Source organism: Gobio gobio (genome assembly GCF_949357685.1).
Source record: "Gobio gobio genome assembly, chromosome: 10".
In the NCBI taxonomy this organism is placed as follows: Eukaryota; Metazoa; Chordata; class Actinopteri; order Cypriniformes; family Gobionidae; genus Gobio; species Gobio gobio.
The window spans coordinates 28,793,379-28,806,733 of NC_137116.1; positions in this window are offsets into that span (position 1 = coordinate 28,793,379).

Here is a 13,355-nt window from a genome sequence, read left to right on the forward strand (position 1 = left end):
AAGAGGATTTCATTGAGGAGGTTTAAAAAAAAAAAAAAAAAGGTAGGTGCCTTGCTGTGTTGTTTGGTCCCGAAACAGCATTGTGTGCCACAACACCAATTGTAGAAATTGCTGCACAGAGAGTGATGTTGCCTCCTCGATGTCCAGGGACATTGACTGTAGCACAATGGCAATCACATTTCTCCCTCTTCTCTTTTTTTTTTTGAAGATTGAAGCCTGCTTCATCAATATACAGGTATTCATAATGAGTTGCACTGCTATCCAACTCCAAGATTCTCTAGAGTAAAAAGAACAAGGTAAAAAATAGTAAATTTGTGTTTTACAGTAATGGCATTGATTGCAGTCGATACTACTGTGAAATTGTTGCTGAAGTTTGAGTTCACACTTTGAAGCAGCAGTATACAAAGATATGCCTACATCTTTTCACATATAGTATCATGGAATAGTTTATGGACACACTTAAAATTCAGGAAAAATATATATTTGAGTTGACAGTAAAATTGCAGTAATTGGGTTGCACATACTTGAACAAACTGGAATCGCAACTCCTTCACTCTAACGGAGTTCCTCTCAAAAGGCACTTTGTATACTTGCTTCATTCGGATAGCATTTCTTCTTGGAACACGGTCAATTGTGGAGAGACTGCATTGATGATATTGTGGAACAGTTGATTGTCCTGTGTTATTCTTTGCTGAATTTCTTTGAGGCAGAAGGTATTTTTCTGGCCCACCATGTCAACAATGGCATGCTCTTGTTCAACTGAAAAAAGTCTTGTTCGTCCACCTGAATTTTCTCGAACTTCAATTCTGAAAAAGGTTGGGACAAGCAGGAACATTTACTGTAGAGATCTAGACCTATGTCAAACAAGACTACATGGACTCTCATTGTAAAAGTAGAATGATATAGTTACTTACCGGTGTTCCCTCTGAAATGTACAGATAATTGAAGCCACTGTGGATTTGTTTATATTGGGATGAACTCTCTGGCCAGCTTCTCTCAGTGGGAGACCATGATTTATGACATGGTCAATAAGTGTGGCTCTGATTTCATTTGAAACACGTGTGTACCCTACCCTCATTCTACCTCTCCTCCCTCCTCTTACACCTTGGCCTCCTCTTCCTCTTTGCCCTCCTCTTCCTCCCTGTCCACCTCTTCATATATTTTCTCTTTCCACTATACCATTGCCCTCCAATCTATCCATCTCTTCAATCTCTTCTCCTCTTCCTACATCCTCAGCTCTTCTCGCTCTTCCTCCTACATCTTCAGCTCTTCCTCCTACATCTTCAGCTCTTCTTTCTCTATCTCCTCTTCCTCTTCCCCCTCTACCCTGGCCACCACCTCTCACTCTTAAACCTCTTCTGTTTCCACTCCTCATACTTATTTTTTTTGTCTTACTGTATCATTTGTCTTCTTTGTTCTTCTTCCCTTCCCCTTTTGTAGTTGTTGTAATTACGTAAGACAGTTGTGTGAACAATTAGGAAATTGGCTTTTTCTGTGTTGAGTGGATTACTAACTCATCAGATAACAATTTGACGTTAATTGAAGACACAAGGTGTGCAACTGACTATTTTACAATTCACAGAGTTGTGTTTGTTGTGTTTTGAAAATGGTACAAAAATGCTTGTGATCTTTGTGAAGAACAATGAAAAAGTTACAAATGTTTTTCCTGATATATTAAAGATTGGGTTGGCTGTATGAACTGCTGTGATAAAATTTGGGATTTTTGTGCTCAGTGTTTTGAGAAAATTATGCTTTTGATTTGTGATTTGTATGAAATGAAGGAGAATTTACTATCTGTTTAGGACAATTACAAAGTGTACTGATCACTGTGTTAACTGTTTTGAGAGCTGTTACCTGAGTTTGGAGAAATGTGCCAAATCGATTGAGAAAAACTGTAATATTACAGTTTCCCCTGCATTATGTTGATTATAAGGAGAAAGAAAATGTATTATTGCCAAATTCCAATGGCGTTTTAGTCATTTTTGACAGAATGAGTGAGTTTAATTTGTTGATAGATCGATCGTTAATCTAGTTAATGATTTAATGCACTGAGCACTGCTGTGGTTTATATAGCAACAATCTCCAACTGCAGAATGTTACTTTTAATTATTTTAAACCCAATTCCTAATCACATTAGAATGATATCTTTGTTTGTAAAGTAAAGTCGCTGGTGGTGTGAATAGAGCTTAACCCCTACAGATGTGGGAAAGACAGTGTAGGTGGACAATACACGTTTCATATTGTCCACAGCCCAAGATTTGCACTGTTGGCACCATTGAAATGATGGCATTGGCACGAGAAACCAAAGGTTTGGCTATAGCAGCCTGCCCATGAATACTGACTCTTTGGAGCTCCTGACAAACAGTGTTGGAGGAAACAGGAGAGTCAAGGTGCGCATTTAATTCTGCAGTAGGCAGCTGGGGTTTTATGTTTTTTGGAAACAATCCGGGTTAGTACCTGGACATCCCTTTCAGACAGCTTGCTAAAGTGTTGACATTACTCCTGTTGGATGTAGTTTGTCCTACGTGGTAATATGCCGACATTACCCTGGATATCATAGCTCTCGGTACACCACAAAGACTTGCTGCCCTGATCACAGATGAGCCAGCAAGATGCACACCAACAATTTTTCCCCTTTTGAACTCTGATATGTCTCCCAGTATGTTGTGTGGATTGCAATAATTTATCTACAGATGAGCTATGCTCTTGTTCTGCTAATTTAACCTTCATACTCTTACTGATGAAGGTAGAATCAGTGCAAATTGGCCACCAACATGCGCATAGGCATGAAACCTCTAACACTATATTGCCCAGTGTTTCAGTTTCATTGTCCAACCCCTGTACATGTCGAGTCTAATGCAGACACAGTGTATGTAATTGTTTTAGTTTTTTGATTTACAGAAGTCATGAAATATCAATAAATCAAAATATCCGCTGAAAACAAAACTAGGGCTTGGACCTCAGGGGCCTTTGAATATTGCTGTGGACAATGGGGGGCCTAAAATTAAAAAAGGTTAAGAACTGTCAGCTGGTATTGTCTACTCGTTGGACCTAGGGGGGCCATAAAGATTGTCCCAGGCCCTGTCAATATCAGCGATGGCCCAGACACAGACTCACAAACAAAACAAAAAACTATTGTTGAGAAATATTTCTCTGTAGGCATGGATTTATGGTTCATACATTCCACAGATTTACTACCTGAGATGCCAATAAACTATAGTACGAGGAGATGAATATGAGTTTGTAAAGCAATCTTTTCCTTGCAGAACTCTGCAGTTATTTTTGTTTTTGTTTTTAACATATTGCCCAAGCTAGCATGAATCCATCTATATTCTCCCACCTCTGTGGGAGAGCAAGGGAAACTGTGAAAAAAAAGAATAAAGAGTAAGAAGTGTATGAGAGAGAGATGACAGTTTGATGAGACGTACAGTTGATTGTTAAGGCCTGAGCTCTCCCCTGCTGTGTTTGTAACTGTCTCAGGTTTGGCCTGCTGCTGCTGCTGTTGCTGAAATAATTAAACCCAGAGACACACCAGTCCGTGATCTTCCTCAGCATACAGACAGGTGTGAACAAAAAAAGAGAGGGAAGATGTGAAATGTGGTGAAAGTTATTAAAATATGGAATGTACAGAGCTGGATTTAGTGTGAAAATTATGTAGCAACCATTATATTTAGGGGAATTCAACTTCTACATAAGTCACTCCAATTTTGGTCAGAAAATTATTTAATTTTAATTTTTAAAGTGAAAGTCATTTTTACACCACTGAAGTTAAACACTGTAAAAAATGTCAAATTTGACAAAACGTTGACAAAAATGTCAGGCATAGGCACAATAAACATTTTAGATTTTAATAAAAAATATTTAAAGTAAATATAATGAAATGTGGCATGTCATGTGGGTGCTTTTGGGAGATTATTTACAATTTTTCTTTTGTAATTTAGGTTTTACTATACAAATTGCAACTTTTGCCTAGTAAAATATAGTAGGTAATTCCTAATTTTTACTTCCAAAAAACAAACAAAATGTTGCAGTATTTTACAATTATCTTACAGTTAACTTAAAGGGGGGGGGGTGAAACACTCAGTTTCAGTCAATCTCATGTAAATCTTGAGTACCTATAGAGTTGTATTGCATCCTTCATATCTCTGAAAAGTCTTTAGATTTATCATATTTATAAAAGAAAGAAACGCTGTACCGAGTCTTTCCGGGAAAAAAACGAGCGGCTGAAGGCGTGTCATGTGGGCGGAGCTAAACAGCCTCGAACGCGCAGCTATTGCGTTGAGAGCATCTGAAAGCTATGACATCCTTAAACGTGGAAAAGAAAGCGTTATCCTAAATAAACCATGACTTTCAATCAGATATAACCACACATATATGATCCAGAATCTGAAATTCCAGAAATTGAACAGGAGCAGCAGCAACTACTACAGCAGGACGTCTCTATGTGATATGTACTGTAGGCTAACTGTATATATTTGCTTAGCGGCTTGTCATGCGCAAGTTTTACAACATTTGTGTGTGTTTACTCATGGTTTATGAGGACATAAACCAGGTTTATAAGGACTTAAAGGTCCCGTTTTTCCTGTTTTTTTTAAGCTTTGATTGTGTTTACAGTGTGCAATATAACTTGTGTTCATGTTTCACGTTTAAAAAAACACATTATTTTTCACACAATTTACTTATCTGAATACCGTTGTTTTCACTGTCCCCAAAACGGCTTGAAAAATTTCCCTGTTCTATGAAGTCCCTCCTTCAGAAACACGTAACGAGTTCTGATTGTGCCAGCGGTTCCCGTGTTGTGATTCGACAGCAGCTTAGCGCACGTTGCCTGGAAAGGTCACGCCTCTTACCATAACGGGGAGATGAACGCGCTCAAACTACAGCCCCTGAAGGCCAAACAAAGGTAATTTGACTCCGGGATGAAAATAACAGCGTCTGGACGACATGGCGACAAACGCAACCGAACGCAACACTTCCTCTTCTCCACGAGGGAGAGCAACAAGACCACGCCCCCTTTTTTGCGTATTCTTGTGGGCGGAGGTTAGTCAACAAACTGTTCTATTGACGTCATTAAAGCAGGATGTACAGGGATGTAGTCCAAACCGGCCGTTCGCTGTAGGCTTTGAAAGGGAACTTCTTTTAAATAAAATATCTCGCTTGGCATTGAACTTTGAGCTTTATAATTTTACAGGTATTATATATGCTCTAACAGCAACATTACACACTAACTAAAGTTTGAAAAATGGGATCACGAAGAACAAGACATTTAAAGTTAGCAGTAGCAAGCGAAACGATTTTGCACATCATGTTGTTAACTTGAGGTGCACTTACACGCCGATAGCTAACAAATCAAAGACATTTGAAGCAGTTTTACTCACCGCCTTCTTCCAACTCACAACCGTGAACCTTAATCGCTGGGACCACTCCGTCTTTCAGCATTAGATGAGCTACAAATCCAGAGTTGAACCGGGCCTTGTTTATAAAACGATCGTCGCCGAAATGCAGGGAACAAACAAAAACTCAGGTAGAGTTAAATAGTCCGTAATAGGTGCTCTAGGGGTAGGGAAACATCCAATGAAAAAAAAAAGGCAGGTCCCAGGCACTCAGTCAGACATAAAAAGAGGAGAAGGAATGAATTAAAAGGCCTTTATTTGGTATGGCTTAAGTAATTTTTTTTTAAAATACAAGAGCCAACATGTTTCAACCAACAAATAATCTTCTTCAGGGCAAAGCAACACAAAGAATGAGAATGACACCAACGTATAAGTTGAACCCCACCCATAGTCCGAAAGCATTCAATTAGCCTAATAAGGCCTAATACAATCAATTAACCCAATGAGGCAATCAGGTCTACAGGACTAAGGAAACCAACGTAATGAGCAAAAAAAGTAAAAAGAAAAAAAAATACAGAGAAAAAACTACTTTATACTACTTTTAACTTACTTTATTTTCCTCTCCAGGTAGCCTACGTTGAAGGATAGTTTTTTCTCTGTATTGTTGACTTAAGCCATACCAAATAAAGGCTTTTTAATTAATTCCTTCGTTTTACGTCTGACTGAGTGCCTGGGACCTGCCTTTTTTTTTTTTTTTTGAAAATATACTTCTTTGGTGACATGCAAAGCGAGCAAAGCGTGTTAATGGGCGTGCATTTGCTCTCTCGCTCTGGTCGCGCGCGCCCTTCCGGGAGAAGAGCCCGTACAAGGACATTCCGCCCTTGCTGACGTCAGATAGACCCATACTCGAAAAAAAAAACTTTCCGAAACTTGTGAGGAACCGGAATACTCCTTAAAACGTCCAACTTTGCATGAAAAAAATCAGTATGCATGAAACAGCATTTCATCCCCCCTTTAACAGGAAACTTAAAACCAAAGATTTGTAATGCTACATTACATTCTTTTTCAATTAAATTTACTAACAATTTTTTCAGCAGACATACTGCATAGTGTCCAGTCTGCTCAGAATTTAAGACATCTCCCAGGATTCCCCGGATCCCGGCGGGGGTCCAAATTAATGTGTTTTGAAGTATGTGGACATCTGTGTATGGATGTGTTTGAGCATCAAAGGTCCACTCTAGAGGACTAAAACACTCAGGAGCAGATGCTGTATGTGTGCTTAGAGCTGTTGAGAGAGAAGAAACGAAACCCCCAAACAGATGATCCTGCAATAGCAGAAATCTACCATCTCATTTCATTAGATTACGTTATTTTACAAGACCACTTGAACAGACTGCTTGTGTATGAGTTTGCGTAAAATAGAAAGAACAAGAATGAGGAGACTGGCTAGAGATTCCAGTGCCGGCTGTATGATTATATGCAATGTAAACAAAACAACGTGCTATGTTACGAGATTTGAAAAAGGGTCATTCTATGATTGCGTTGGCACTGCAACTGGAAATGTTTCTCAAAAAGAAACTTGTTAATCATACATTAAACCTGCCATGCTATTTTAATTACTTCTGTTTCATTTCATGCATAAAAATTAGGTTTTCAAAATGTAATTAACCATTGGCTGACATTCTCTGTTCAGCAATGCTGTAGAGTAACACCTAATTAAAAGTCATCATGAATTTCATAATTAAGCTGATCTTAAAGAAAGCGGAACTTATTAACAAAAACACAAATTATTGAATTGATCTGCATTCAAAAGATACCAACTCTTCAATTCATTACAAAAAGGACTGTGTGGCACCATAATAATTTGCAGCATTTTCTTCCAGCTTTATATTTTTTGACGAATAACAATTAATGGGATCATTTTTGTAAGTAGGCCTAAAAACAAGCATACTGTTAAAAATAAATAAAAAAATAAATGAAAAAAAAACAATACATTCCAAAACTCAAATTAAATGAACAAATCAAATTGATACTGCTTTGCAGGAGCCAGCGTTCACACAAAATAAGCATCCTGTCATTGACAATTGTTGACGTTTTCATCCGTGAACCACTGGGAGGGGATAACTGTCAAGCTCCAAGATGCACATAACAGTAGTCCATAGTGTGCTGCTAATATTTGTAAATAGCCCGGTCGCTTTGTATGCAAAACAGGCCGAAATAGGAGCTGTAATTGATTCTTAACCTCCTCGCATTTAAAGGTGCAGTATGTAAAAATGACTAGCTAGTGGTTGAAATGGGTACTGCAGTCCAAATTAAAAATATTGTTTGCCCTGCCCCCGCGCCCTCCTCCTCAGACTCGGAGCTCACACAAGTTGCCAGTTTGAGGACACGCAACAGGAATGAACGCAGCTGACAAAGGAACTGAAAGCGAGAAGACTTACACACTGTAAGTTGATGAGTTGATTTATCCACGTTTTAATGTGTTTTTTTTTTTTTTTTTTTTTAGATGGATGGATGGATGGCGAGGCTTTTTAGGTCGGGTAAAATCTGCAATCTCTGACCCCTTTTGCTTGCTGGCTTTCATGGCAGCAATACGCTGTGTTTTCCTCCAAATGGCAATCTGTGGTGATGAAATACTATTTGGTAAACTGGCAATGCACAGGTTATCGCACAGACCAAAACAAAAACAGACATTCCGACAACTCACAGAAAGACACGCGCCAGAATCGAGTTCTCTTTCACGCTTGAACAAACAATAGCAAGATTGTTTCGCTAAATGCCCGCTTTGTCAAGTATTCTCAAAAGAGCAGTCTTAAAGGAGTTAAATAAATTAACTTAAAGAGTTGTAGGAAAATTAGATGTGCGTCAGATCCGTGTCATGTTCGGCAGCAGCAGATCTTAAAGTGACAGCAGTTACTAATGATGTCTGTCATTAAAGTTAATCAAATAACAAAGGTAACAGAGAAAATTGTAGCTTTAATAAGGATTAATCTATATTTAATTAATATATTATGCAGTTAAGACTTTAAAGTGTTTGATAGCTTTATTCAATATCTGTATTTCTTTTAGACAGGTAGAAAAGCCACAGGTAAATATGACATTTATTATAATAGGTTTATGTATATAATGTTTAAAAAAATAAATTTCATAGACATACAGTATTAGTATCAGTGATACAGGCATTCTTTCATAAAAGGATGTCATTACAACAAATATACTGTATTTAAGTTGTTTCTAAATTAATTTGGAGAGTTACTCTGAAATTGTTACAATATAAAAATATTACAAACTCAAAGACTTTTTTAATCACGATTAATTACAGAAAAAATATGCGGTTAATTTATTTATTTATTTTTTTGATTGACAGCGCTAATTAAAAAAAAAGTGGGTGCTGACCACAATTTTCCACCACAATTGTAGAATTTGAAACAAAAATGTCTTTCAGTTGATGGGCACATTTTCATCTCCGCCATGTTATCATATTTGTCACATCCAGCATGATGTTAAATAGCAGTGTTGTTCAGCAGATAATCGCTTTTTAATTTCTTTTGTCTATAGGCCTAGCTATATATTTCATGTATTAATTTAGTTGCAGTTCATCAGAAACCAGAACTGTCTGCCTGATATTAACACTTCTATTTGGTGTAAGTATTTTATGAAACGATGGAACTGAACAAAAACAAGTATAACCACAATAGCCTTTAACTAACTTTAATCGATCATTTAAATCTTTAAAAACACATATGCTGATATTTTCTTTTCATGACTTATGCTTATCACAATAACATATAAACAGTCTTTTAAAAAGAGCATTTTTAAAACTAGATTGGAAAATCAGGATGATAAACAAAAGCAAAAACAAATCTGTAGTAAATAAAAGCATTATAAATAATCTGACTTTTAATAACGCAATGTTCAATGCAGTTTTGGATAACACTTTCTGTAAAACTGTTTCTGTGCTGCCATCTAGTGTCAGACTGCCATAAAGACCCTCGTTTGTCCAGGAACATCTCATCAGGAATCAAATACAAGTAAATCTGATGCAATCAAATCTCTTCCTGTAAAATGTCATGTTTACAACATTCCATTCCGTTCCATTTTATTAAAAAAAAAATTTTACTAATCGCCAGCTTGGAATTAGGTTGTATCTGCAGAGCTTCAACGTTTTTGAATTCAATTCGACTTTGTAGATAGAATATTTTTGTTTTCTAAATAAAAAGTCCCAAAATGTACACAACACAAAAATAAAATAAAACACATAATGTAAATAATTCCAAGGTGATGTAATTTCTAGTGGAGGAAATAGTGGAGTGTGTGTGTGTGTGTGTGTGTGTGTGTGTGTGTGTGTGTGTGTGTGTGTGTGTGTGTGTGTGTGTGTGTGTGTGTGTGTGTGTGTGTGTGTGTGTGTGTGTGTGTGTGTGTGCGTGTGCGTGTGCGTGTGCGTGTGCGTGTGCGTGTGTGCGCGCGCGTGTGTATGAACAGTAATTCAACGAGATGCAATGCAGGTGTGGATTTCATGAATCATTTATATAGGGTAGAGTGGGGGAAAACGCCCCCATGGGATAAAACGCCCTAGATAACCATGAGATAAAATCAAGATATGTTTTTGTTGTTGCTATGGACTACGTTGACCAGACTCAGAGTGATGTAGAAGTTTTCACCGCAAAGCTTACAGAGAAAACGGATTTCACGTTTTCCCCAGGGGGCATTGTTTCCCACTATCATAATTACTGTATTACCATGTTCTGAACATCACATTCTTTGTTTTTCCATCAAATGTAATCTAACTAGGTGGTTGAATAAAAATATTTGGACGTTATATTTAAAAATTGCCTCACATTAGCATCAGCTAGCTATTAACCAGCCAGTTAGCATCAGCTAACAATATTTTTCAAAAAGGTTGATTTTCAAAATGGTTCATTAATAAATATTCGTATTTATCTACTGTTATCTTACATTTTAAGCTAAAACATGCTTGTACTCTGATTTTGCTGTAAATGTATAAAGCTAATTGCTTTGTCAGAGTGGGGGCATTTTACACCCCCTTGGTACAAATGTAGGGGAGAGCGGGGCACAACCTAACGCTTTTTGCACTAAGTTTCGTCATATGTGCGGAAAGTTTTAAACCATGTGTGTTACAACTAACCCCACGTTAGGTCGTGCCCCGCTTTCTCCTATTTTTTGTTAAAACTCTGGCATTTTTCATACTTGGTTTATAATTTATGTCATTGTCACTGAAACATTGGAGAACTATTCTAGACACATTTATGTTTTGTTTAACAGAAAAGTTGCACAGTCCTTAGGGGGGGGGGGGGTGTTTTCCCCCACTCTACCCTATTCATTTCATATATGGACCATTTTAGTCGTATCGGACTATTGGTGATTCTATCTCTCACCATATGCAAGAGGCTGTCCATGAATTGTGTTTTCATGTTTTATGGGGGTATATTTTATCCCCTTAATCCTAACCCTAAACCTAAACCTACCCATCACACAAAATTTTCAGCATTTTTACATTTTCAAAAAACATAACTTATTATGATTTATAAGCTGTTTTTCCTTAAGGAAACCTTTTTTTTTTTTAGGATTTTAGATATTGCCATCTTTGTGGTGACAGTTTGTCCTCTAACATTGGGTTTATGGGCCTGGGCACACACATTTGGACAATAGCGTCTACCGTCTCTGCTTGTTTTTGGATTGTGGGGGAACCCGGGAAGAAAACCCACACAGACACAGGGAGAACATGCACTCCACACAGAAAGTGCCGTTGCTTATGAATGTGAAGTAAAAACACTGGCAGGCCTACAGCAGTGGTGACGTAACAGACTCTAACTGTCTTTCCTCTGAGTCATCAGTGCATTTATCTCTACTCACTGCTGAGCCACACGTTTGCTTGTTCAGAATTCAATAAAAAATGTTTATGTCACATTTGAGATTACTGATAAACATTTGATACAGTACAATACATAGATCAAAAATCATATTTGATCTATGTATTGTACTGTAGCCTATTTCTCTGTGTGCATATGTAAACACACCCCAATGACTTTATGGAGATCAAATGTTTATCAGTAATCTCAAATGTGACAAACATTTTTTATAGAATTCTGAACAAGCAAACGTGTGGCTCAGCAGTGAGTAGAGATAAATGCACTGATGACTCAGAGGAAAGACAGTAAGAGTCTGTTATCACCACTGCTGTAGATCTGCCAGTGTTTTTACTTCACATTCATAAGCAACGGCACATGAGGGACAACAGCTGCTGGACCAAGACATACATTTTAGATAGATACAGTCATTCCCAGAGCTGCCAACTCTCACGCATTGGCCGTGAGACACACACATTTGATTGGTTTCACACGCTCACACGCCACACCCCCGATTTCTCACGCTGAAGTGCCAACCCGGTCTGTCAAATGCCTGAAAGATGAGTTTATCTATATATCTATGTCTACACGTTGAGCCGATCATGCTTTCGGTGAGGGAGTTCAAGATAAATGGGCAAATAAATACGGTGTTGCGCGACCTAAAGCTACATTCCGTTTTGGGTTCTGACGAGAACGAGCCTGTAATGAGCGAAGTGGAGCGCTGTGACACTCAGAGGTGCGTTTCCCGAAAGTGTCGTTCGCTAGCTATGGTCACAAGTTCCGTCATTATAAGCATAGTTAAACGAGTCGTGTTTCCCGAAACCATAGTTCCAACGAACGTTCGCAAACAGCATCGCAAAGTTGATTTGCATACATTTTGTTCTTGCACTGATGTTAAATTTGTAGCCATTTTGCACTTGGGCAGCCAGTTTGAGATATTGAGAATGAGGAGATGTCGTCACGACACAGCGCCCCGCCCCCTTCCGCCATTTTGGGGGTCTGCCCGCCAGGTAATGGATTCGGACAGAGACTGGAGAAGAGATATTCTGATGATTACTATGTACATAGTTTTCCAAACTCAACTGAACATGAAGTTTTAATCCACCCAAGCCGATCTGAGAAAGCAGCGGCTGGTAAACGTACGCCATTATTTCACCACAGGGTGTCAGACATGGTCTAGTGAGCGCGATGCTGAAGTGTGAGACACTTGATCAATACGAACCTTTATTTATTTGTATTAAACATGTTGATCTCTATTCTGTCATTTTTCATTGTCAGTCATTTTACTGTATGTTATAAACATGTTTATGCCCAAAACGCTTAATTAATATTCACGGTAGGCCTAGTTGACTGTCATTTTCCTCTACTGTGTGCATCACTGTTTATTAGATTAATTCAATCTTTAACATTGTTAACGTTACATCCATTTAAGGCACGTACCGAGCATTCATTCTACTTAAGAAGGCTGGAATAAAAGTACCAGCGCACACAAACGATCATTTAAATTTTTAGTCAAATTAATTTAAAAATATAAGCTCAACAGGTATAAAATATGATCAGTAAGAGAAAAACACTGCTAATGATGACGAGCACTCGACTGCTGCAGGATAGTGGGGAGATATATTTATTATTCAGAATGCACAGGAAATATATTTATAGAAACATTTCAGTGCAAGGTGGTAAAGAGTTCGGTGTTCTGCCGTGGCAGCTCGTATGGGTCAACGTTTTTGATATCAGCTTCTCTAAATACCTCAGCTTGGCGCTGGTAGTAAGTTTCTCCCTGTAAGAGACCTCTTCTTCTCCATTTCTTCTAAGTTTTCTCGTAATTTCTCCGCTTAAACGCCGCGATGATAATTCCTCGAGCCGTCTTTCCTGCTCTGATCTCTGTATCGCTCTTACAATGTTACCCCTGGCAACCGATAGCGTGGGATCCCAGAATGGTGTAGGGCTCAGACTCCGCCCACGACCGTGACGTATCTCCTCATTCTCAATAGGCTATATTTGAGTACTGTGTGTAGGGCCTAATGATTCTGACAGTTTTTTCCATTGAAATGACTGGGGAAAAGTGTCCCAATAACCCTGAATGCCTATACTCTTTGAAATAATTACATTGCATTATGAAGCTTGAAACCCCAAATATTATAACATTCTTCAT